Source organism: Puma concolor, chromosome C2, assembly GCF_028749965.1.
Source record: "Puma concolor isolate L17-30 chromosome C2, mPumCon1.1.hap2, whole genome shotgun sequence".
Lineage (NCBI taxonomy): Eukaryota > Metazoa > Chordata > Mammalia > Carnivora > Felidae > Puma > Puma concolor.
This window is the reverse complement of record NC_141675.1, coordinates 6213127-6240034: the sequence shown is the minus strand read 5'-3', so window position 1 is coordinate 6240034 and position 26908 is coordinate 6213127. Positions and strand designations below refer to the sequence as shown.

General features: G+C 44.7%; 1 long non-coding RNA gene across 4 annotated transcripts; it reads left to right on the top strand.

Annotated features, from left to right (window-relative positions):
- Nucleotides 1–6: 6 nt before the first annotated feature.
- On the top strand, nucleotides 7–26908 carry LOC147577061 (uncharacterized). 4 transcript variants are annotated; one of them, XR_015255949.1, is made up of 6 exons: nucleotides 7–1558; nucleotides 4485–4936; nucleotides 6012–6126; nucleotides 9518–9696; nucleotides 15237–16704; nucleotides 17095–18528. It is a non-coding gene; the product is annotated as an uncharacterized LOC147577061 (long non-coding RNA). The 4 variants fall into 4 exon arrangements; XR_015255948.1 differs by having other exon boundaries at nucleotides 13702–16704; XR_015255950.1 differs by lacking the exons at nucleotides 15237–16704; nucleotides 17095–18528 and adding an exon at nucleotides 26694–26908.

Below are 26908 nucleotides of genomic sequence, written 5' to 3'. Positions count from 1 at the left end.
GCCCAACCCCTCTGTCCCGCCCTCCACCCTAGCCCCACGCACGGGCCAAACTTTCCCTTCTCCCTCCACCTGCCGACACGCAGCGCGCTGACGTCACCGCGCCGGGAAGGCCCCGCCTCGGCCCCGCCTCCGGCCACCATCTCAAGCGTGGCTGCGTATACACGGAGCTAGCAAGAATCCCGAAAAGGTGGAAGTTGACAGTGGGAGGCAAGAAATGCTTAGGAGGGAGTTCAGGGAGGAGTTTAGGGAGGGTATCGGACAGTCAGAGGAGAGCCTAAAGTAGTACAAAGGCGGTAGCCACACTCATCATGGCGGCCAAAGGGCGACCGAGCGGAGGGGGGCGGAGCCACTCCTGGCGGTTGGGGCACGTTGCCGTCTCCGTCGTCGCATTTATTGGTTTGTTTGAGAAGGAATCAGAAAGGCAATGGGTGGAAGTGGACGTCGGTCAAAGTTAGTCCCGCCTCCAGACTCTCAACGCGCTTCTCAGCGCCGGGACTCCTTCAAGATCGCCAGTGCCTTCCTTGCTCGGTTTGCCCTTTTCTCCGGGGTGACGTCACGGCGTAGCCGTCACACCCTCGAGACGTGCGAACGGCTCCGCAGGGTGTGGAGAAGGTGGAGGGTGCTGTTGGGTGAGGTAGCCTTGGGGTGTGGACTCCTGCCTGCTGGGCTGAAAAGGCCTTGAGCTACGGGACGCAATGGAACTGGGAAGCTTACCGTTTGACGACGCTTGTTTCAAGGCGGAAGTGCTCGCTGCAGCCTCTGTCGCCGCCCTCTCTGTAGCCTTGTTGGGCTGGGTGGGGAGTTCCTGCCCATTCTCAACATTGGGTCCAGAGCTCAAATGACCACCCCTCTTGGGGGCCTCGAAGAGTTGGGCTTTTTTCCCCCTGCCGCGGCTTGGGCCATTAAGCAAGTGAAATTCGGCCCATTTGGTTTGGCGTCGTTTCAAGGGCCTTGACTTTTGTGTCACCTCCCTGAATTTCAGTTTTCTCTGGTTGACCACGTAGGTCCACTGGGGAAGTTCTTGAGGCGAAAACTGATCGCGCTCGGCAAAATGAAAAAAAGAGGTTCAGCATGTTTGGGGCTGGGTGCGAAACCGTTCCCTCTTGGACATATTTCAGACCCAATAGTAGTCGTTAAGGAAGAGACCTTCACCCAGGCCCTGCCAGGCCCTGGAAGCCCCTGCTGAGCTCTGTGGGAGGAGGGCCACCGACCCCGAAAGTAGTCAACTAGGGGCTGCGGAAATGGAACTGTTAGGTTTACACCTGGTTGGTGGGACTGGAGGACGTTTCATGAAGGAGGTAGCATTCGTACCGGACCTCGTAAAGGTAACGTGATTCCAACAGGTGGGAGTTGAGAACCTAGACTATTCTGGTTACAGCAGAGGGGCCATTTCCCAAGTTTGAAAGAACCCAGGCCTTGCTGTAGAAACTGGTTTCTGCCATTACTACTGACACCTTTACTGCCGTGTGTTGTCTTTCTTTTTGCAGGGAGAAGAGGGATGATGATTAAATACATCAGATAAGAGCTAAACCTGATGGTAAAGATTAGAGAGATCAAGGTTTGTGTCAATAGAATGATGCATAACCATAGATTCTTAACCTAGGATTGTTGACCTGTGTGGACCATGGACGGGCTTCAGAAGTTTCTAGTTTTTTGTTTTTGTTTTTTTTCTGTTTTACTCTCTTGAAATTACATGCAGAATAGTATATACTCCTGGGAGAGATTTTGGCCACCTTTCTCATTCCCCGTTCCCCGATGGAAAGGAGCTGCTAACCTAATAGTGAAAATTCAGTATAGTCATTGCCCCACATTCTTGCATTCATTAATGGGTTCTCTTCTACCTTCCCCACACACACGGTTTAGTTGAGCCGGGATCTGCTGTGTAGATGTGGTCATTTTGCCTGTCTCCTGGGCTTTCCCATGTGGCCTCGTAGAGGTTAAGATTCCACGCTTTTAATGAGCAAAGAATTGGTGGCTGTTTGAGGCCAGGAGCCCAAACCTCGACCTCTTTCTCCGCTTATAGAGTATCTTCCATGTGAGAGTCCTGTCGTAAACACTGGTAGACAGAGGTAAACAAAGTGACTTCCTGTTTTCGTGGAGGTATAGTCCAAGAGAAATAGTAAACAACCAAGCAAATACATAGACAATTATGTTACAAAGGACAATGCAGAAAAGGCCAGTGCAAACATCATAGCTTAGCCTGGCCTACCTTTAACGTGCTCAGCACATTTACATTCACCTACAGTTGGGCAAAATCATCTAACATAAAGCCTGTTTTGTAACGAATTATTGACTATATCATGTAATTGATTGAATACTGTACTAAAAGTAAAAAACAGAATGGCTAGGGACGACTGGGTGGCTCAGCTAAGCATTCGGCTTCAGCTCAAGTCCTGATATCACAGTTCACAAGTTCGAGCCCCGCATGGGGCTCTGTGCTAACAGCTCAGAGCCTGGAGCCTGCTTCTGATTCTGTGTGTCCCTCTCTGCCCCTCCCCTAGCTCGTGCACGCGCGCGCACTCTCTCTCTCTCTCTCTCTCTCTCTCTCTTTTAATGTTTAAAACATTAAAAAAAACCCCAATAGCTGTATGGGAACAGTATGGTTTAAGTATGGTTGACCCTGGTGATCACGTGGTTGACCAGGAGCTGTAGCACCTGCCACTGCCCAGCCTCATGGGAAAGGATTGTCCCGCATAGCACTAACCTGGGAAAAGAGCCAAATTCAAAATTTTAGGTACAGTTTCTACTGAATTCGTATCACTTTTGTACCATCATGAAGTCTAAAAAGTATAAATTGATCCATTGTAAGTTGGGGACCATCTATATACCATGCTACAGCACACTTAAGGAGTTTGGAGAACACCCTCTAAGAGAAAACTGAGAGGAAACCAGTTATTTATTTTTAATGTTTATTTGAGAGAGAGAGAATGTGAGCAGGGGAGGGGCAGAGCCAAAGGGGACAGATAATTCCAAGTGAGCTCTGCACCGACAGCACTGAGCCTGATGTGGGGCTTGAACCTACCAACCACGAGATCATGACCTGAGCTGACGTCAGACACTCAACCTATTGAGCCACCCAGGTGCCCCTCCTTTCTCTCTTGAGGATTAGTTAATGGTCCTGAACTTGTACCTAACTCAGTGCTGGGAAAAGCACGTTCCTAAAGTCAGAGAATGCACTTGAGCAACATTCACAGGCAATCTTCCTCATGTACTAGAATGCTCTGAAAGCAAACTCTGGGGTAGGCCTGAAGGATATGAGCCAGGTATAGACAGCATCTACTACAGTGTGTAAATGCAAAAGTTGAGAATCACTGCCTGGACTGAGAAACCTAGAGGGAAAGTATATTCACACTTCCCTTTCATTCTTTGTTGCCCTTAAGCAGCTCACCAGCATTGTGCTCTGCTTTTAGCACCTGCAGGGTGGAGGAAAAAAAAGACTGATTTCAAGACTTAGTGATGCCTTGAAGTGGTAATTGCAGCTGTAATCAAGTTTTGTAGGCTCCTTTAATGAAAGAAAAATTTTGAAGTCTTGAAATTAATGTGTGCCCTACATAAGTAACCTAAATATAAAGAAAAGCACAATTTTATGTCTTTGTTATAAACCAATTTTCTAAGCAGTTCCGTGTCCGTGGAATCTGCCCCCCACTTCATCTGTCCCTTATCACATGTCACAGGTAGAATAATGTCATCTCTTGTTATGAGAGGGGACAATACTCATACCTTATTTAGGTGTGCTTCCTCTCTTGTACCTGGAACAGTGCCCCCCCCCCCCCGCACACGCACACACAGGCACATATTAGGGTGTCGTGTTGAATAAATAGATGGAGCATGAGAGTACAGGAGACATGCACAAGCTAGGAGTGTGTAGCCTGGTGAGAAGCTGCTATCTTGGCAAACCCAGGAAATAAATGTCCAAAGGGACAGGCACTCAGAGCCTGTAAGAAATAAGTAGGTGCAAACGTTACTGTAGGAAAAAAAAAAAAAAATTGGTCTGTGCAGAAAGAATTAGCATCAAGTGAGATTCTGAGCCAGAGAGTAGCTTGAGGGTCACCCCGGCTGGCACCAAGCCAACTTGATGAGCTCAAGCTGAATTAAGCAAAAGTTGGGAAATACTTGACTGAGGTCGAGCCAGTTGCGAGGTGCCTGCTCCATTTCCAACACTACTCTTAAGGGTTTAATATGTCTAAAAGGCTACCTCATTAGGATGTTTATTGTAGCATCACTGTAGTAGGGAAAAACTGGAAACAATTTACATGTCCATTGATAGAGGATTGGCAATTGCTCGTATATATTATGTGAACATCTCAGGTTACATAAATGTGTGTTGGTGTAATTAATGCTAGCTGGAATTACAACCCTAAAAGTTGGCTGGCTGAACCCAAAAGCTTCTCACGTAAAGTCCAATGCAGATGTCCCTGGTCTCTCTCCTGCAAGCAGAGAGCCAGAGATTTTAGTTTCTAATGTCTTGTGGCACCGTCTTCTAGGGCCTCCTTGGACTCCTCCCCTGGACCCTCTGCATCCAGCCGGCTGGTTAGCTAAGAGAGAGAAAACCACGAAGGGTAGTGAACGCTGGAAATGGTGTCAGTTATTTCTTCCCACGTCGTGTTGGTCTGACCCAGTTGTCTGGCCCCAACCTGAGTCAAGCAAACTGGGACATGGCTTCCTATGTGCTCAGGAGGAAGAAATGGGAATGATGAGCATCTGGCCAATCTCTGCTGCAACTGCTAATTTTGGTGGCCTCCAGGCCAGAGCTACTGACTTGCTGAGGAAGAGATGTAGGAGGATTATACTCTTGTACACATTGGATTTTATAAATCCAAATATTACCTCTTCAAATAAATTAAAAAAGAGGAGACTGGTGGAATTATGGGTCATCCATACCATGAAAGAATGAAGTACATCTGTACATACTGGAATGGAACGATCTTCAGTGAAGGTAAACAAGCAAGTTGTAGATAAATTACTGCTTTTTTTTTTTTAATTTTTTTTTTCAACGTTTCTTATTTATTTTTGGGACAGAGAGAGACAGAGCATGAACGGGGGAGGGGCAGAGAGAGAGGGAGACACAGAATCGGAAACAGGCTCCAGGCTCTGAGCCATCAGCCCAGAGCCTGACGCGGGGCTCGAACTCACGGACCGCGAGATCGTGACCTGGCTGAAGTCGGACACTCAACCGACTGCGCCACCCAGGCGCCCGTACTGCTATTTTTTTTTAAAAAATTTTAATGTTTATTTTTGAGAGAGAGACAGAGAGGGAGCAGAAGAGGGATACGGAATCTGAAGCAGGCTCCAGGCTCTGAGCTGTCACCACGGTGCTCCACACAGGGCTCGAACCCACAAACCATGAGATCATGGCCTGAGCTGAAGTCGGATGCTTAACCGACTGAGCCACCCAGGCACCCTGTGGAGAAATTAGATTTCAACATTGACTTAGTTGGGGCTACTCTAACAAATTACCATGGGCTGCTTGTTTGAACAACAAACATCTTTTTCTCATAGTTCTGGAGTCTGGGAAGTCCAAGACCCAGGTGCTGGTGGATCTGATGCCTGGTGAGAGCCTGCTTCCTGGCTTGTAGGTGGCTGTCTTCATTATATGCTAGTATGGCAGAGAGCAGGAGCAGGCTCTAATCCCATTCATGAGGGCTCCACCCTTATGACCTAATTACCTTTCAAAGGTAATCCTAATAGCACATTTAGGAGTAGGATTTCAGTATATGAACTTGGGGAGACACAAACGTTCAATCTATAACATACATGTATGTGAATGTATAGAGTAAGATCTGGGAGATGTTTGGAGGTGCAAAAGACACTTGTTCTATGTGTGTTGTTAGAACTATAAGAACGGGACATTCCAATAATTGCTAGCTCTAACTATAAATTCTTGAAAGTAATTCATTAAGGTTGGTTCCACAACAGTATTTTGGGGGCCCATAAATATAAACCCCAGCCACGTTAGTAATCAAGAAAATGCACGTAAAAACTAAAATGAGATACCATTTCACCCTCAGCAGATGGGCAACATTTAAAAGCCAGAGAATACCAAGTGCTGGCCGAAATAAAGAGCCGCCGAAACTCTCAGACCTTGCTAGGTGGAATGTCACCGGATGCAACCTCTTTGGAAAGCAGGTGGGTATTCCCTAGTAAAGCAGAAGCCGTGCTTCCCCTGGCAGTGCTATTCCTTGGTACATATCGTAAATAAACTCTTGAACATATATTCCAAGCAGCATACCGAATAATACTTACGCCACCATGCTTTGTAATAACGAAATAAAGGAAGTCACGCAAATGGAACGTAAAAACATCCGTAGAATGGACACTGTCCCTGGTGTCTCTCCTCCAAGCGGAGAGCCAGAGATTAGTTTCTAACGTGGCACGGTGGAAATGTACTTATTCCAGCTATATAAAAAACTCGGATGAATCTCCAAAACGACAGAAACAAAGTAACAATACATACACTGTGATTGCACTCGCAAAAAGGTCAGAAGTAGGCATAATTGAATAAGCTTTTCTGTATTTGATACTTACGAAGAGCAAGGAGGCAAACAAAAAAAATCCAGTACGGTGACTGGCTCGAGGGCTAGGGAGAGGGACACAACCAGGATGTGTGAACAAAAGGAAGACTTTCCAGGTTCAGGTCACAAGTGCTCCACAATTCGTATATGTTCATGTGCTCTTCCAAAGTGTAAAAGTTTGGTTTCTCCTGCCTCGGACTGTTCTGATGTTTAGGGCACCCCACAATCTGCCCTTCTCTTCTTTCAAACTGAGGGGACTTCCAACACTCCCTTCAACCTGGTTTCACTCTGCCTTCCTTCACCGCTTTGCTCAGACCGGTCTTCTTTTCTCCTCTTTTCGGGAAGGCCTCTTTTCTCCTCCACCTGTCCAAAGTCCTGCTGCCTCTGCCAGCTTCAGCTGATGGTCCCCCCTCCCCGCCCTCCCCTGCTTTGAATGCTTGGAGATTATTCCAGGCCTGAGGGAAGTCATGTACGCTTTCCAGCTCCCCCAAACCATTTCTGGGCACTTAGCCTGTGCTGCTATGGACCCATGGTCTTCTCTTTCTGTGAATATTCTGCATTTTAGATTAGGTCACAGGTCACCCATTAGGAGTGAAGGCCACCCTATCACTAGAAAGGAAGTCAAGGACTTTTGCGGAGTTCTGGGTTTGGTGGGTTTTTTTTGCTTTTTTGCCCACTGTAAGCCCTGCCAGCATGATGGCAATTTAGAAATTTGTGAAGAGCCACATTTCTCTCCTTCTTGGGAAAACTTGCAATAAGACATTTGCCATTTAATTCTAAACCCCAGGTGGGGGGCGGGGGTGGGGTCGGATTCTCTGAGGGCGGGTGTAGTTTATAAAAACATTTGAAAATACAGGTATCTCTCACTAAACTCAGGAACCTGATACTCCTATTTATCTTCTGATAACTTGGTATCCCTCACTCTCTGAACTCAGGAACTGAAGAGATTTCAGACAGCCTGGAATTTGACTACCTAGTTTTCTAATATAAATTCAGATAAAAAGCCCAATAACATCTTTAGAGCAACAATTAGATTTAAGTGCCAGGCAGTGTGCGAAGGGATATAAATACCTCATGGAGCCTTGTCAGGTTTTTTGTTTTCTTTTTGTTTTCTGGTTTTTTTGAGCAGCAGGCCAAAGTTTATTAGAAAATAAGACCAGAAAGGAAGAAAATAGGAAAGATCTCTTTGCAGAAAGGGGACATTCGAAAGTGAATGCCCCTGGCCTGTGAGGTTTTCATGCCAGTTTCACAGACGAGGAAACCAACTCAGAAAGTCTGAGGAACTTGGCTCCAGAAATTCCTGGAAATGCTCAGCCCGGTACCCGCCCTGTTGTAAGTGCTCAACAAGCGGTAGCTGTTCTTTATTAGTCGGTGGGAATTAGAGTAAGAAAGCCTTGTGTGGGTGTGGAGAGTGACCAGTGCCTGCTGCGTGGCTGACCCAGGTCTGTTTGTCCTCAGGACAAACAGGTCTCCACCACCGTGTGCGTGACGTCATGCGGCACCACTGCCTCCGCCTTGCTGCCCGCGGCATTTCTGCTTCATTTCTAATTGCAAACTCTGATGAAGGAAATGAAAGCTCTCTCTTTGATTCTCCGGGGATTGTGAAGGCTTGTTTGCCTCAGCACCCAAGCTGAAAAAGTGAATTCGGGCTTCAGGTCTTCCAGAATTAGAGAGGGCCCTGCCTGACTGCCTGGGCATTGAGTTGGAAAATTCAGGACACTAAGATATGGGGACAAAAGTGCCCTATCAAATGCAGTGCCCAGACTTTTATGAACGATTCTCCATATGCATAGCTGTGAGCAGTCTGCCTAAAGAGGAAGTTGTCTTTCATTGTCCAAAAGGACCTGGATCCCAGAACTGGTGTTGCTTCCCTGGTGAATGGCAGCAGTCCATGACAGAGGGAGGGCTCCGCATGACCTTGGAGCAGAATCTAAGCTCTGAGCATCCCATCTAGCAGACAGAGAAGGTGTTATCCTACTATTAACAGATTCTTCTGGTTCAGTCGTTGGGGGGTAACTTGATCTCTCTTAGGTAAGTGCTAATCCAGTTAGCTCCCCACCCAGTTCCCCATGCCATCCTCCCATAGAGTATCTAGTCGGACATGAAGATAATAAAACCCACCTTGACCCCTTACATATAATTACATAAACCTGTCCTTCAGTGTGCCCTGCCCAAGAATGTAATCCACCCAACTAGTAAAAGTAGCATTGTGGTAGCTGTCATAGACTAGTTGGTGCCCTCGTGAGTCTTCCCTTGCACCTGATAAGCCTTGGGGAACAGCCTGAAAGTAGGGAAACAAAGAGGAACTCCACACGTCGAAAGAACACCCATCGGTGTTGAGAAAGTAGAGCTCTATAGACTCTGTTGCAGCTAGAAAAAAACATTTCTCAGGAAGGAGTTGGGCAGTTTCACCTGTTAATGTGCATCTGGTGTTCATGTTGTGTTACTAAAATTTCAACCGGCAGGGAGACCTTGGAAGGAAGCAAATCTGGAGTGCCAAGAGCCCCTTGGATGGTCCTGGTGAAGCAAGTGCATGTGCTCGGTCACACACAAATGTGGTATTCTTCTAGATTAAGTAAATCAGGCTGTAGGAGACGTTCTGCCAGATGAGTGTGCCCACAGACTGCCTGGGGTAAGAGAGCAGATCTTCGTGCCATAACCCCTGGAGGTAGAAAGGATAGAAAGAGAAGCGGGCAGACCTGAGGTCAGTAGAGTAGAACCAGCAACTAGGATGTTTGTACAAAGCACCCCAGCAGAGTGTCTTAACTTTTTTATGGTAAAATTTGAGGGATGGACCATCAATATAATTCTTTTGAGGGCCCTAGTTCACAGTTGTCCTGCAGCCCTTCTATCAAAAGCCATGCCTGACTCACCCAGAGCCTGGTGTTCCTTCCATCCTGTAGAGATGAAAACTCACCTACCTGTCATATCCAGGCCATGAGGGCCACTGCCCTGGAAAGAAGGAAGAGGAAATAAAAGTAACATTTGTGTTTTCCCACCTGCAGGCATGTGGACAGAAGAAGCAGACGAGGGAAAGGAAGCAGGGCAGGCAGGCTCCAGGGTTCTCATTTCCCCGTCTATCTCCCCAATCCATCTAGATCTTGACCAGGGGAAGCTACAGAAGACAGATACAGAGAATACAAAGAACCCAAGAGCATCAGAGGCTTGTGGACCACTTCCCCGGGTATGGCATGAGGGAGGCTGCAGGTTGCTAGAAGAAACCTTGTACTTGGCTCTGCATCGTGGCCGAAATACTGTAAGAACAATAAAGTAGCAATTCTGAAGGGCAGAATCTAGGCCAGAGAATACCAGGATACCTTACCCAGTCCCTCACAGCCTATACTTGTTCTGCGGGAGATCAAAAGCTTCCGTGTGCCCTATGAAGGCATGAGGAAGTGTCGTAGAGGCTTGCATAGAGAGTTGGAATGAAAAGGCTGCACAGGTAGGACTTTGTGGCAGAAGGCGAATGGTTGGGACCGTGGACTTTAGCTCTGTGTGCTGGCATCACACTCCCAAGACCAGACTAGGCCCACTGCATCTCAGCAGGTAATTCTAGGAGCTCAGGAATCAGACCCAGTGTTCGTGGCAGAACCAGAGGACAGTGCAAGGACCTGCTCACAGGGATCCAAGGCAACCCTTTCCTTCTGCCACAAAGTCATGTTTGTGCTTTTCCTTTCCCATACTCCCAGATGCCACCTGAAAAAGCGGGGGGAAGGGGGGAGAGAAACAGCATTTACTTAAGAGAGACCAGGTTAAGCGTGCCGGGGTGGCTCAGTCGATTAAGTGACTGGCTTTAGCTTAGGTCATGATCTCACGGCTCAGGTCATGATCTCACAGTTCGTGGGTTCGAGCCCTGCATCCGGTTCTCTTTTGACCACCTGGAACCTGCTTCGGTTTCTGTGCCTCCGTCTCTCTCTCCCTCTCTGCCCCTCCCCCACTCGCGCTCTGTCTCTGTCTCGCTCTCTCAAAAATAAACATTAAAAAAAAAGAGAGAGAGACCAGGTTACCTCCAAAGACACTGTTTGAGCCAAACTGATCTCATCTATTATCTACTGGCAAATCTAAATCTCCCCTTCCCACCTGGCAGAGCAGGGGCTTATGGGAAAGATTATAGAAAACAAAGAAGTTCCATTGTCTTTGCACCCCCAACTCACAGGGTGAATAAACATGCATCCCTGCTTTAAATTTTCTTGTGCTTTAAACTATAGGGCAGGCATTTATAGTGTCCAGTTATAGTCAGCCATTTAGTCAAGCCAGATACACCGTCACAGCTAGCAGTGAAGCGGGAGAAGGGGGCCTTTGTGACAGGAGCAGTAGTGATCCAAGGCAGACCGTGGGCCAAGTGTTCAACAGCAGAGTGGGCAGGACCCACAATAGAGCAAGGAGGGGCCCATCAGCAGACATCATGGGACTGTGGTTGGATGAACACTGCAGGGGGCTTGCAACAAATCATTTTCTCAGTTAGGAGCTCTTGGTTGCTAGTGACAGAAAGCTCAAACTACATCGGGCTATAATTACATTAGGCTATAATAATAGCCTACTGTTTTTGCTATGACAATAACCAAAATAAAAATTTGTTTCTTTCTGACATAAAAGCCTTAAGCAGTCCTACAGCGATAGGTCAACGCCATAGTGTTAAGGTCCCAGGCCCCGGCCCGTCTTGTGTCTATACCATCCTTAACATGCAGCTCTTAGCCCCCGCCGCCACACCCACATCCCTGCAGCATGAAGTCGAGGCAAAGTAGAGGGCACACACTTTTCTATTAAGGTCATGAACCAAAAGTTGCATCAATAGCTTACTCTTCCATCCTGATGCCCAAAACATAGTCACATGGCCACACCTAGGGTCTCAGTTAACCGTGGCCACAAAAATGCTTTGTAACAAACAACCACAAAATATCAGTGTGAGCAGTTACTCCTTGTTCACATGTCTACAGTGGAGCTGGTGTTTGGCTGGTCTGTGTTGGATTCAGCTGGACGTGGCTCCCGGCTGCGGCTTGCCTTCTGATCTGTTCCATGTTTCTCTCGTCCTCTTGCCACCAGCAAGCTACCCAGGGCATGTGCTCCTTATGCTAATGACTTTCATGATAATGGCAGCATCCCTAGGCCTTGGTAAGTCACGTACATAGGTTAGAAGCTCCGTGGCAAAGGTTGCCGTAGAGCAAGATTGGTGACCTGGCACAGGTTCTGAACCCTTTTACTTCTGTACTTACCTGTCTAGAATCGGAATGGCAAGACGAAAGTCGAGCCCGACAACTTCACAAGCACATTTCGCGCCTTTGCTTGGATCCTGTCTGCTGACATCCCAACGGCCAGCATAAGTCACATACCCGAGCTCAGCGTCAGTAGGGCAGAAAGTAGACTCTCACGAAGAGAGGAGAGAAAGGAAGCAATAAATGTCTTCTGAATTATAACCTAATCTGTGATCTTCGGCACGGTGGCCATAGTAAGTCCAGTTAAAACTCTGGAGTTCTATTCCTAAGGAAAGGAAGGGAAGCTAGATTCGGAGGACAATTTCTGCTACAATGTGTATCAGTCAGGAGGCAGTTTCTTCTGGTTTAATGGAACCATGAATGTGTTCCTCGGTGGAAGCATCCTTCTCTTTGGCACTAGGACCTCCAAACCCACTGAGCCCAAGTTTGCAGAGATGAGAAGCACAAAAATTCCTTTATACAAAGTTCATTTGATGTAACAGTGAGGAGGGTCACCCCACTCCATTCAATTGACTGAACCACCCAGGTGCCCCTCTCTAAAAAAAAAAAGAAAACATAAATCAAAGAAAGAAAAGAGTAAACTTGAACTCTAGGTGAACAGAAGAAAAGAAATGACAACCAGAGTGAAATTCAGTGAAATACTAAACAAAAAACGAGAGAGAAAAAGCCATGGAACCAAAAACTGATTCTTTGAGAAAAAAATTTATACAGTTGTTAAACTAGTAGTTAGACTAATCAGGAAAAAGTAGAGAAAACACAAATTACCAATATCAGGAATGAGAGAGATGACATCACAGTTTTTAGATATTGAAAGGGTAGTTTAGGAATATTATGAACAACTTAATGCCAATATATTTAACAACTTAAATGAAATGGATGCATTTCTTGAAAGGCACAAACTATCAAAACTCATTTCTGAAGGAATAGATAACGCACATAGAGTTATATCAACATTTTTGAATTTTTAGTTAAAATATGCACCCGCCGCCCCCAAAGACAGTGTTGGCAATGGCCAGAACAGCTTGGTGAGAGCAAGTCTGTCTCCTTTCGTCACCGTGGCCACTTTGCAAATGGATCTATTAACCAAGCACTAGAGAGTATCTGAGGAAGAGGCCATCTGATGTTCGCAGATTGTGTCATCTTGTCCTGATTATTGAGAGTCTCATCTACAACAGATGCCCTTGGGTGAGCATTTATATGGAACATGAATATACTTTGTGGATCGCAAGAAGTCCGTCTTTCTTTCGACCTCCTTGTCCCCAGCCTTCTAATCTTGTTCTTTCCAAATTCCTGGCCAGTGGGCCAGGCTAACCCCCAAGTCAGGTTAGATCTGTGCATTCACTAGATGTGCAGTAGAGTTCTGCTCACTGGAGAACGTCCCTTCTCTACAGGCTTTTGGAGCCACTCCAGAGCGGGCTGTGCTGCCACGCTTCTGGCTGCTCCTGTAAGAAGCCTGCACTTTCCTTTCCTCCACTAACTGACCTTTTTTGTTTCCCCTGAGGATATAGGTGGAATGTTGAAGAAGATACAGTCAAGCAGTGGCATTGGATACCAGGGAAATCAGGCAGTACACTATGCCTTTGCATCTACCCAGTATATACCATTTCCACTTTATAGTGGGAGGCCGATGTGCCTCTCCAATTGTATGGCTCACTGGACTAGATAATACACAGTTCATGATAGCTACTTCAAGTTGGTTGAATCTCCTCAGGTCTTTTTTTTTTTTTTTTTTTTTAGAGAGAGAAAGCGAGAGCACACAAGCTGGGGAAAGGGGCAGAGAGAGAGAGAGAGAGAGAGAGAGAGAATGAGAATCTTAAGCAGGCTCCATGCTCAGCTTGGAGCTCGACATGGGGCTCAATCCCATGACTCTGGGATCATGACCTGAGCTGAAATCAAGAGTCAGACGCTCAACCGACTGAGCCACCCAGGCACCCCTCCTCATGTCCTTATCCTTTTCCACCTGCGCTTTATCCCAGGCCACTGCCATGATAATGTGCTTATTTGTGAGGACACTGCCTGTTATGGACTGCCAGGGTCCCATTTCGCCACAGCAAGGAGGTTATCCATGCCTTCCTCATATACATGAGCAGCTCGATTCTGGAATCCTATTTTTTTTTTCAACAATTCTATACATTACTGCTCACCACAGTAAGTAGGGTTACCATCTGTCACCATATAGTATTATTACGGTATTATTGACTGTACTCCCCATGCTGTACTTTTCGTCTCCATGACTTATTTGTTTTATAACTGGAATTTTGTCCCTCTTAATACCTTTAATACCTTAATACCTTTCATCTATTTCATCCGTCCTCCCCACCCACCTCCCCTCTGGCAACCACCAGTTTGTTCTCTGCATTTATGAGCTTGTTTCTGTTTTTTGGTTTGTTTATTATTTGCTTGTTTGTATGTTTTGCTTTTTAAATTCCACACGTAAGTGAAATCCTACCATATTTGTCTTTGTCTGTCTGACTTATCTCACTTAGCGTAGTACCCTCTAGGTCCATCCATGTTGTCACAAATAGTAAGATCTCATTCTTTTTTTTAAGTCTGAGTAATAGTCCATTGTTATATACCACATGTTCTTTTTTTAATGTTTATTTTTTTATTTTTTTAAACATTTATTTATTATTGAGAGACAGAGAGAGACAGATCGTGAGCAGGGGAGGGGCAGAGAGAGAGGGAGACACAGAATCCCAAGCAGGCTCCGGGCTCTGAGCTCAGCACAGAACCCGACGCGGGGCTTGAACTCACGCAGTGTGAGATTATGACCTGAGCCAAAGTCCGACGCTCAACCGACTGAGCCACCCAGGTGCCCCTATACCAAATGTTCTTTATCCACGGAATCATTTTTTCCCCCATGGAATCTTATTTCAAAACCACTTCTAATACCAATGATTGTACTAGTCAGGTCCCAAAAAGAAGTAAGTGGCACACTCAAAATGGATAACTTGAGAGTTTGATAGAGGAGGTTTTTGCAGAGTCATGGTCAGGGAATAGGGAATCCAAAAAGAATGTGCAGTAGTCCAGGATTGGCAGCCTTGGGGAGCAAAACAGCCCTAGGCCATGAAGGAGCAAGGAGACAGGGGACTACTGTCCCCTCAGGGGACCAGAGAAGGTAAGTGAAGGAGAAAGCTACCTGAAAGTAGCTATAGCCTTTGATAGAAAGGAAGTTAGCCCTCAGCAAGCTCTCAAGAAGGGAGGCAAGCGAATAAATACCCCGACTTCCATCTCTTCCTACTCTCTGATCTCCTGCTGGTGCCTCCCATTGGCCAACAGAAAACCAGCGGGCAAAGGGAGCCCACTGGTATGTGTGATGTCATCCTTGAAGGTCAATACTCTGAGGCACAGAGCCTGGTGGAGAACAAGGGGAGGAGGAGACCTATCTATCTAGCACACAACCCAAACAAGTTAAACAGGGAATTTACTGGTTCCTGCAAAGTCAAGCTGTAAGGCTTGAAGCAAGGGCTCAAATGAAGTCATCAGTGTCTGGTGTTTCCTTCATCCACAGGTTTCATATACAGGCAGGCAGGCTCTCCCATCATGCTCCAAAATGGCTCCAGAAAGCACAGACTTTTTCATTCAAACGTAGTGGAACCTATCAAAGGATTCATTGGGTCTCATTGACTCTCATTGGGTCACATGAAATGCCTGAACCAACCGCAGTGCTTAGCATCAAAGAGAAGTGCTGCGTGGCTTAGATCTCTGGAGCTAGGACTGGGTGAAATCATGGCATGGAACCTGGATGACTAGGGAAAAGTTGATATTGAATAGCCAAAATGCTACATACCCTGTATCTTCTTTTAATGGTTGAAGCAGAACTTTTCCATTTTTTTGTATCTGTGGATCATCTGGAGATCCTGTTAAAAGTGCGGAATCTGATGAAGTAGGTCTGGGGTGGGGCAAATTAATTTCATCTGTTTCTTTTTGCTTTTTTAACGTGGTTACTAGAGAATTAAAAAATACATGGTTTCTGTTGGATAGTGCTACCCTAGAAGGAGGTAATGAAGTGGATGAAGGTGTTGATCTTGAAACACATTCATTTTCACTTATGAATACTCAATCAGAAGAACCAAATATAGCAGAGACCACATGAGACTTACCTCATGGGTCCTTGGACTTGGTCCACCCTCAGGACCTCAGGGTTATGTGGTTGCAGGTTGAATTAATGCATGAGTGCTTAGGATAGAGGACACTGGAACGAGCCTGGTACGGTTTGATCTGAGGAAAGAGGAAATGCTGGGGATCCCAGAGTTGCTCCCCCCAACCAGCAGTCACTTCATTTCCCATTTTTGTTTACGCAGTTGTCTGAATTACAGGAATTACAACTGTGCTTATCAACTTCCCTGATCTGTCCTGCACACATCCACTCAACTGGTCTCTGCACTCCCTTTTAGCCCTTTCCTGCCCAGACATATGCACCCAGCTGCAGTCTGCTTTCTAGGAACTCCCTACTGAACCCAGAATGTCTTGTCCTACCAGTCCACAGGCCCCCAAATGTGTCTCTCACTTTCCCCATCTAAGTTATTCCCTTACTGCTTGAATCTCTGTCTCCACCAGCTCCACCTTTCAAAGGCCACGTCAAGGTTATCCGCCTCCAGAGAGGCCGTTTCAAGACCTGGCCCACAGAAGCCTGCCTTCAGAACTTGTAGGACATGCTGTCTTTGGCCAGCGTATCTGCTATAGAGGGCTGTGTTGTCTAACTCTTAAGTTATTAGGGTTTTCCTGCATTTGTGCCTTGATTCTCTGGGCTGTAAGTTCCTTGAGGACAGAGCCCTGTTTAGTTTATATTTGAATTCTCCTTTTGACCAGGGCCTGTATAATAAATAGATCCTCAAAAAATATAATTTGGCTCATTTTCCCAATACAAAACAAAATGCTAGTTGAAAATACATAGACTTTTATATGAAATATATGCATAAACATATTTTCAGTGATCATTTTTGTAATGAAGAGTATTCTTTTTTAAAAACAAGATAGTAGATGAGGAAAAATGAAATATGGCCTTTTGTAGCAACGTGGATGGAACTGGAGAGTGTGATGCTAAGTGAAATAAGCCATACAGAGAAAGACAGATACCATATGGTTTCACTCTTATGTGGATCCTGAGAAACTTAAGAGAAACCCATGGGGGAGGGGAACAAAAAAAAAAAAAAAAAAAAGAGGTTAGAGTGGGAGAGAGCCAAAGCATAAGAGACTGTTGAGAACTGAGAACAAACTAAGGGTTGATGGGGGGTGGGAGGGAGGAGAGGGTGGGTGATGGGTACTGAGGAGGGCACCTTTTGGGATGAGCACTGGGTGTTGTATGGAAACCAATTTGACAATAAATTTCATATATATAAATAAAAAAAAAAATAAAAACAAGATAGTAGATAAAGGCTGCGGGGATGTGGAGAAAAGGGACCCCTTGTGCACTGCTGGTGAGAGTGCAGAGTGCAAATTTCCAATAAGCCAGTTGGAAAGCAATTCCACTTCTGGGTATATATCCAAAGGAAATGAAAACACTGTGTCAAAGAGATATCCGCACCTTCATGTTCATAGCATTATTTATAATGACCAAGGCCTAGAAACAACCTAGGTGCCCACTGATGTGTGAATGGATAAAGAAGTTGTGGTATCTATATACACAATGAAACATTTAGCAATAAATCCTGCCATTTGAGACAACACGGATGATCCTAGAGGGGATTATGCTAAATGAAAATAAGTAAGGCAGAGAAAGACAAATACTGCATGATCTCACATATGGAATCAAAACAAAGAACCAAGCTCATAGAGATCAGATTTGTGGCAACCACAGGTGGGAGGTGGGGAGGGGGAGGGTTGAATTGGATGAAGGTGGTCAAAAGGTAGAGACTTCCGGTTATAAAATAAATAAGCACGGGGGATATAATGTAGAACACAATGACTAATGACTATGGTTAACACTGCTGTATAGTATATTGAAACTTGTTAAAAAGAGAGGATTTTAAGAGCTCTCTTCATAAGTAAAAAGGTCTTTTTTTAAATCCATATGGGATGATGAATGTTAACTCACTGTGGTAATCATTTGCATTGTACGTAAGGAAAGTCATTATGCTGTATACCTTAAACTTACATAGTGTTATATGTGAATTACATTTCAGTGAGACTGGGGGAATAAGCAAGATGGAAAATTAACTTTAATCATTGCATAAACTTTTTTTTACTTCATTTTTATGTTAATTTTTTTCAATGCTTAATTTATTTTGAGAGAGAGAGAGCACACGTGCACACACGTGCACAGGGAGCAGCAGAAAGAGGGGGAGAGGGAGAATCCCAAGCAGGCTCTGTGCTGTCAGCACGGAGCCCAACTTGGGGCTCCATCTCACGAACTGTGAAATCATGACCTGAGCCAAAATCAAGTCAGATGCTTAACTGACTTGAGCCACCCAGGTGCCCCAATTTTTTATGTTAAATTTTTAAAAAACTGTTTTATCTTGGGATAATTACAGATTCACAGGAAGTTGTAAGAGTAGTACAGAGTGTTTTTTGGGCCTTCTCTACAATTTCCCCCAATGGATATATCTTAGGGAATTGAGATACAATATCAAACCAAGAACTTGACATTGGTACAGCTTGTGTGTATAGTTCTTTGCCACTTTATCACATGTATAGATCTGTGTAAACACCACTGCAATCAGGATACAAAACTCTTACCTTTAAGATCTCCCTTGGCTCCCTCTTTAGAGGCTACCCATTCCCCTTCCGCCAGCAGCCCTAACACCTGACTAATCTAATCTATTCTCCACTGGTCATTGTAAGTAGACGTTCGTTTTGACTTATTTTTGATGTATAGAGAGTGTTTCTTTGTATAGATATTTAGTAGGTACTCAGTATAATATTGTATGTACATAATTTATCTCAGTTCTCCTTGTGTTCACATTACTGGTTTCAGTGAGGTGTCAAAACTTTCTTCCCTTCAGGTCCCTTTACCTGCCCCTGTTTGTAATCGTCTTAAATATTTCCTCTGCATTAATTGAGAACCATATCAGACAATGCATGAGTGTGTGGGAGAGGGAACCCTAGACTGGGCCAGGTGAGCTTTGTTCTTCTGAGGAAAGAGGAAATTGTAGGAGCCACAGAATCCCTCCTCCTGGCCAGCAGTCACTCCATTTCTCCTTTCTTTTAAAAAAAAAATTTTTTTTTAACGTTTATTTATTTTTTTGGGACAGAGAGAGACAGAGCATGAACGGGGGAGGGGCAGAGAGAGAGGGAGACACAGAATCAGAAACAGGCTCCAGGCTCCGAGCCATCAGCCCAGAGCCCGACGCGGGGCTCGAACTCCTGGACCGCGAGATCGTGACCTGGCTGAAGGCGGACGCTTAACCGACTGCGCCACCCAGGCGCCCCTCCATTTCTCCTTTCCATTGTGCAGTTGCTTGAAGGAGAAATTATCACCATGCTTATCAACTCCCCTAATTTATCTGGCACACAACCACTAAACTATCAGATGCCACTCAAGAGGAGAAGGAAAACATTTTTATTGACTTGTTTTTGCATTTTAGTTCTTTCTTCCTGATGTCCCAAGATTCTTTTCTTAATCATTTATTTTCTCTTTCAAAAACTTCCCGTAGCTATTTTTTGAGGTTAGGTCTGCTGTTGACAAATTCTCATCATTTTTCTTTGTCTGAGAATGTCTTCATTTCTTCTTCCTTCCTGATTTTCACTGGATATAGGATTTGCGTTGACAATTCTTTTCTTTCAGCACTTGAAAATGTGGTGCCACTTTCTTCTGACCTCTGAGGCTTCCAGTGAGAAAGCTGGTGTCATTCAGATTGTTTTTCTCCTTATAGGGAAGGTGTCATTTCTCTCTGGCCACTTTCAAGATTTTGTCTTTGTCTTTAGTTTTCAGCAGTTTGAGTATGATGTATCTTGGCAAGGATATCTTTGGGTTATCTTGTTTGGGATTTGATCAGCTTCTTGAATCTATAGGTTCAGGTTTTTGCCATATTTGGAAAATATCCAGCCACATTTATTTGAATACTTTTAAAGTTCCATCTTCTTGGGCCACCTGGGTGGCTCAGTCGGTTAAGCGTCCAACTTTGGTTCAGGACATGATCTCATGATTTGTGGGTTTGAGCCCTGCATCAGGCTCTGTGCTGACAGCTCAGACCCTGGAGCCTGCTTCCTATTCTGCCTCCCTCTCTCTCTGCCCCTCCCCCACTCGCACTCTGTTTCTCTCTCTCTCTCAAAAAGAAATAAACATTAAAGCTCTACCTTCTTTCTCCTCTACTTTTGGGATCCCAGTGACACAAATATTAGATGTTTTCTTAAAGTCCCACAAATTCCTGAGGTTCTATTAATTTTTTTCAATCTATTCTCTGTCGTTCATATTGGGTGATTTCTATTATTCTGTCTTCAAGTTCATTGATTCTTTCCTTCATCCTCTCCATTTTACTATAGAACTAATCCAGTGAGCTTTTTACTTCAGTTACTTTTTTTCAGTTCTAAAATTCCAGTTGGGTTCTTCTTCATTTCTTTTATTTTTTTGCCAAAACTTTTTGTTTTTTGTTTGTTTGTTTGTTTATTTGAAGTGTGTTTGTAATTGATCACTGAAACATTTTTATACTGGCTGCTTTAAAATCCTTGTCACGTAAGGGCCCCTGGATGGCTCAGTTGGTTAAGCATCCGACTTTAGCTCAGGTTAGGATCTCATGGTTCGTGAGCTCGAGTCCCTCATCGGGCTCTGTGCTGACAGGTCAGAGCCTGGAGACTGCTTTGGCTTCTGTGTCTCCCTCTCTCTGCCCCTCCCCTGCTTGTGTGTATTCATTCTCTCTCTCTCTCTCTCTCTCTCTCTCTCTCTCTCTCAAATAATAAATGAGTAAACCTTATTATTAAAAAAAATAATAAAATCCTTGTCAGGTAATTTCAACATCTGTATCATGTTGGTGTTAGTATCAGTTGGACTGTCTTTTCTTGCTCAAGTTGAGATTTTCCTGGTTCTTGTATGAGGAATGATTTTCAGTCCCAGACATTTTGAGTATTATGAGACTCTGGACCTTATTTAAACCTCCTGTTGTAGAAGGCCTTCTCTGGGGCACCTGGCTGGCTCAGTTAGTAGAGCATGTGACTCTTGTTCTCAAGGTTTGAGCTCAAGCCCCACACTGAACATGGAGCCTACTATTAAAAAAAAAAAAAAAAAAAGTCTTCTCCATGCTGTCAGATGGAGGTTGAAGTTCAGGTTTCCTACTCAGCCTCTGTTGACATCCTGAGAAGTGGGAGTTGGTGAGGGGTACCCAGTCACTGCTGGGCCAGGGTGGGAATTCAGACTGCCCACGGAGCCTCTGCGAATACCACCCTGGCTGGAGGGGGAAGGATGCCCCTTGTGGCCTCCACACACATGGAGGAGGTGCACATCGCTGGCCGCCGTGGTGAAAATCTGACCGTCCGCTGGCCTCTTCTGACACTGCCCTGCGTGGAAGTCTAGGGTCCCCATTTGGCTTGGCGGGGAGGGTATAGGTGGTAGTGTAGCTTTTTGTACAGTTTTTGTGGCTGGAGTAGAGTGATTATTATCTAAAAGTTTTCTTTCCTGCTACGCTGCCCCTTGCTAGTCCTTTGGCTAGAAAGAGCAAGTCCTTTTTTCTTTCCCTTCCTTTCTTTCTTTGTCTGTCTTTCTTTCTTTCTTTCTTCCTTTTTTTTTTTTTTTTTTGTCAGTACCGATTAGTTTCTGGCTTGCTGGCTTCTCCAATACTCACTCTGAAATACATAATGCAAAGAGAAAACCCTGGGAATCACCGCTATGTCATTCTGTGGGTCCCAAGGTACCTTAGCCCGTCTGCCTTCTTTACACCTTTCAAAGTCTCCTTATGTTTGTTTTATATGTTAAGTCTAAGGGTTGTTTTTTTTTTTAAACTGTACTTAACAGAGGGAATAGGGAGATGTGTGTTTACTCCATATTTTCCCAGAACCAGAAGTCCCCAGGGCCTTTTAGACCATTTATTCTGCATGATCTGGCATACAGCAGCCAGTGGGGACAAAGTGCCCCTGAATTGATGGTGAGTTCACCCACCCACCTACCAGCACAATGGCCCAATGTGTTTTGCTCTGTGAGTCTGAGTTCACCTTCTAGAATTTGAAATTATCCCAGCCTAGTTTGAACAGGCATTCTCCACGTTTCCACCCCTTGCCACTTCCCAGCCCCATGACTCAGAATTTTCTGTCAACCAGAGGCCCCAAAGAGGCTGTTCCTTCATTGTTGAAGGAAAGAAGTGTGTTCATGTCTTCCTGGCTTGGCTGAAGAGCCAGGGGCCCCCCTTGCCATGAAGCAGGCTTTCGGCATGGCTACTAAGGAGCCCTGACTCTTCTCTCCTTGTTCAGGGTCAGTGGCACTGGCCCTTCTGACTCAGATGCCATGCTGTTCATGAAAGTCCTTTTTAGGGGCACCTGGGTGGCTCCGTCGGTTGAGCATCCGACTTCGGCTCAGCTCATGATCTCACGGTTCGTGGGTTCGAGCCCCGCATCGGGCGCTGTGCTGACAGTTCAGAGCGTGGAGCCTGTTTCAGATTCTGTGTCTCCCTCTTTCTCTGCCCCTCCCCTGCTTGCTTTCTGTCTCTCTGTCTCTAAAAATAATAAACATTAAAAAATAAAAATTTAAAAAAAGAAAGTCCCTTTTAAAATAAAGTTAAAGTATTTTGAGTTAAAATATTCTTGGTATACTTTTTTTAAGCCTCAAAATGAGTAATTTAAAAAAAAAATCAATTGTCAGAGATGAGATTTTCAGATGTCTAAAAATAAATGATCAAACTTCCTTTCTACTTCCCCAACCAGATGAGAAAAGATTATTTTTTTGTTTCAGTCATTCCTAATTAATGATTTTAAAATACCTACCTTAGGGAGATGCAGAGAGATCTATCCAAGTGGAGTAGTAATACTGCTTGTACTTTTAAGCTCAACACAGTTTCTAATTATCAAAAATTTTAAACACACAAGAATAAGGAGAAAAAATGAACTAATTTAATAACTATTGTGTGGTCACATTTATTTTATATATACTTTGCTACTTTTTTCAATTTACTTATTATTAAATAATAATTTAAATAATTATCTGAGAGAGAGAGAAGGAGAGCGTGCTCATGAGTGTTTGGAAGTGCAGAGAGAGAGAGGAACAGAGGATCCAAAGCCGGCTCTGTGCTGACAATAGAGAGCTCGATGCAGGGCTTGAATTCATGAACCGCGAGATCATGACCTGGGCCAAAGTTGGACACTTGACCAACTGAGCCACCCAGGCGCCCCTACTTAACTATTTAAAAACAAATCCCAAACATCATTTATTTCATGCCAATATGCTTCCGATTTGGACTCTAACAAATTTGGACATTTTCTTATGTAACCGTAATGCTATTATCACATCTTAAAAAAAGAGTGATCATTTTTTGGCATCATCTAATACCCAGATTTCCCCAATTGTCCCAAGACACTGTCTTTGTTTTTTTTTTTTTTTCAACATTTATTTATTTTTGCGACAGAGAGAGACAGAGCATGAACGGGGGAGGGGCAGAGAGAGAGGGAGACACAGAATCGGAAACAGGCTCCAGGCTCCGAGCCATCAGCCCAGAGCCTGACGCGGGGCTCGAACTCACGGACCGCGAGATCGTGACCTGGCTGAAGTCGGACGCTTAACCGACTGCGCCACCCAGGCGCCCCTACAAGGATTTCTTGTATTCCCCTTGACAGCACAGTCAGCACCCTCTCTATCCCACCCTCAAACTCTGGCAACCATTAATCCATTCTCCCTCTCTACAATTTTGTCACGTCAATAATTATGCACAAATAGAATCATGCAATAGTCTTTGATGTGTAATGGGTTTTCTTTAGTCAGCATTGAGATCCATCCCAGTCACCGTGGGTATCAGTAGTTCATCTCTTTGATTGCTGAGTCATACTCCATGGTACGGATGTATCACAGTAGGTTTAACCATTTCGCTTAGCATAATTGCAGCATGTTAGAATTTCATTCCTTTTGAAGGATGAGTAGTATCTCCATTTTATATGTATTCTACATCCTGCTTATCCATTCATCTGTCAAGGGATATTTGAGTTGCTTACCTGTTTTGGCTATTGGGAATAACACTGCTATGACTATGGGGTCTCTTCAAGACCCTGCTTTCAATTATTTTGGGTATATACTCAGAAGTGGAGTTGCTGGATCACAGGGCATATTGGTGTTTAAGTTTCTGAGAAATTGCCATACCATTTTCCACAGCAACTGCACCATGTTACATTCCCACCAACAGTGCACAGGGTTCCAAGTCTGCCACATCTTTGCTAGCACTTGTTATTTTCTGGAATTGTTTTATTGATGGTGGCATCATAATGGGTGTGATATGGTATCTTGTTGTGGTTTTGAGTTGTATTTCCCTAATGATTAGTGATGTTGAACATTTCTTCATGTATTTTATTAGTCATTTGTATATTTCCTTTGGAAAAATGTCTGTTCAAGTCCCTTGCCCAGTTTTTAAATTGTGTTATATTTCTTTTTTGTTGAGTTATAGAAGTTCTGGATATTATTATTTTTTTATATTAAATATAATTTATTGTCAAATTGGTTTCCATACAACACCCAGTGCTCATCCCAACAGGTGCCCTCCTCAATGCCCATCACCCACTTTCCCCGCCCCCCCCCACCCTCCATCAACCCTCAGTTTGTTCTCAGTATTTAAGAGCCTCTTATGGTTTGCCTTCCTCCTTGTCTATAACTTTTTTTCCTCCCCTTCCCCTCCCCCATGGTCTTCTGTTAAGTTTCTCAGGATCCACATATGAGTGAAAACATATGGTATCTGTCTTTCTCTGCCTGACTTATTTCATATTTCATTTAGCATAATACCCTCCAGTTCCATCCACGTTGCTGCAATTGGCAGATTTCATTCTTTCTCATTGTCAAGTAGTATCCCATTGTATATATAAACCACATCTTCTTTATCCATTTGTCAGTTGATGAACATTTATGCTCTTTCCATAATTTGGCTATTGTTGAAAGTGCTGCCATAAACATTGGGGTACAAGTGCCCCTATGCCTCAGCACTCCTGTATCCCTTGGGTAAATTCCTAGCAGTGCTATTGCTGGGTCATAGGGTAGATCTATTTTTAATTTTTTGAGGAACCTCCACACTGTTTTCCAGAGCGGCTGCACCAGTTTGTGTTCCCACCAACAGTGCAAGAGGGTTCCCGTTTCTCTGACCCTCTCTAGCATCTATAGTCTCCTGATTTGTTCATTTTAGCCACTCTGACTCGCGTGAGGTGGTATCTGAGTGTGGTTTTGATTTGTATTTCCCTGATGAGGAGTGACGTTGAGCATCTTTTCATGTGTCTGTTGGCCATCTGGATGTCTTCTTTAAAAAAGTGTCTATTCATGTCTTCTGCCCATTTCTCCCCTGGATTATTTGTTTTTCAGGTGTGGAGTTTCGTGAGTCCTTTATAGATTTTGGATACTAGCCCTTTATCTGATATGTCATTTGCAAATATCTTTTCCCGTTCCATCGGTTGCCCTTTAGTTTTGATTGTTTCCTTTGCAGTGCAGAAGTTTTTTTATCTTGATGGGGTCCCAATAGTTCACTTTTGCTTTTAATTCCCTTGCCTTTGGAGATGTGTCAAGTAAGAAATTGCTGCGGCTGAGGTCAAAGAGGTTTTTTCCTGCTGGATATTAACCTCTATCAGTTTATGACCCAAGAATGTCTTGTTACACATGACCTGTTTGAACCAGGATCCAGCATAGTCACATAGTATTATATATATTTTATTGTCTAATCTGGCAGAAACCCCTCTCCCTGTTGTTTTTCCCCTGTCATTGCTTGTGGCAGAATTCAGGTTCATAGTCATGTAGTCTTATAGTTTTGTATTTTAACTTTGCTGCTGCCCTCCAGAATTTTCTGCTTTTGCCTTTCATAACATTTCAGCCGTGAATTTTCTCTATTGAAAAATGAGGGATGGGATGCCTGGGTGGCTCAGTCAGTTAAGTGTCTGTCTTTGGTTCAGATCATGATCTCATGGTTTGTGAGTTCCAGCCCCGTGTTGGGCTCTTTGCTGTTCAGCACAGAGCCCACTTCAGGTCCTCTGTCTCCCTCTCTCTCTCTGTCTCTTCCTTGCTCTCTCTCTGTCTCTCTCTCAAAAATAAACATATTTATAAATAAAGGTTATAAATATTTATTTTTGATAGACAGAGAGACAGAGCATGAGTGGGGATGGGGCAGAGAGAGAGAGAGAGAGAGAGAGAGGGAGACACAGAATCCAAAGCAGACTCCAGGCTCTGAGCCTGACACAGGGCTCCAACTCATGAATCTCGAGATCATGACCTAAGCTGAAGTTGGACCCTTAACTGACTGAGCCACCCAGGAGCCCCTACAAAAAAATTTTTTAAAGAAAAATGAGGATTTCTCTATCAAAGGTTCCTAGAGGACTAAGCCCAAAATGAGAAGAGGAAGCCTTCTTGGTGTCTGGGAACCCACCGGTGGGGAACTGGGCATTGGTGGAGAGAATGTGCGAGAGGTGTGAGGATCCGGTGGGAGTGAAGTGAGCACATTCAGGTCACCAGCCTGCCTGAGAGAATGCAGACTTTTCCCATGACGTGACTGGTGTTGCCCCGAGACCCCTGCAACCTCATGACCAGGAGCCGATCCAAAGGCTATTCCCCAGCCATCGGTAGCACGGGGCAGATCCTAGGGGCTCTTCCAGGACCACCCTGTGGGTCTGCCCCCTGGGGGACCCTGGAGAGGAAGGTCCCGTCTCAGGGCTGCCTTGAGTACATGGGGCCTTTCTAGGAGTCCCTGAAGGCACAGGGGCAAGGCCGGGGAGCCTCCAGTATCCGGGAGGCTCAGGAACCGGGACACGGCAACAGGGAGACCATTGAGAGAAAAGCTATGGTACTGATAATGTCGGGGCACTCTAAAAGATCACTAGAGTTATCTCTCGGATTAGAATTATCAATGATTTTTAAAAATAATATATTTTCCAGGGGCGCCTGGTTGGCTCAATCGGTTAAGTGTCCGACTTCGGCTCAGGTCGTGATCTCGCGGTTCATGAGTTCGAGCCCCGTGTCGGGCTCTGTGCTGACAGCTCAAGCCTGGAGCCTGCTTCGGATTCTGTGTCTCCCTCTCTCTCTGGCCCTCCCCTGCTTGTGCTCTTTGTCTCTAAAATAAATAAACATTAAAAAAAAATTTTTTTTAAATA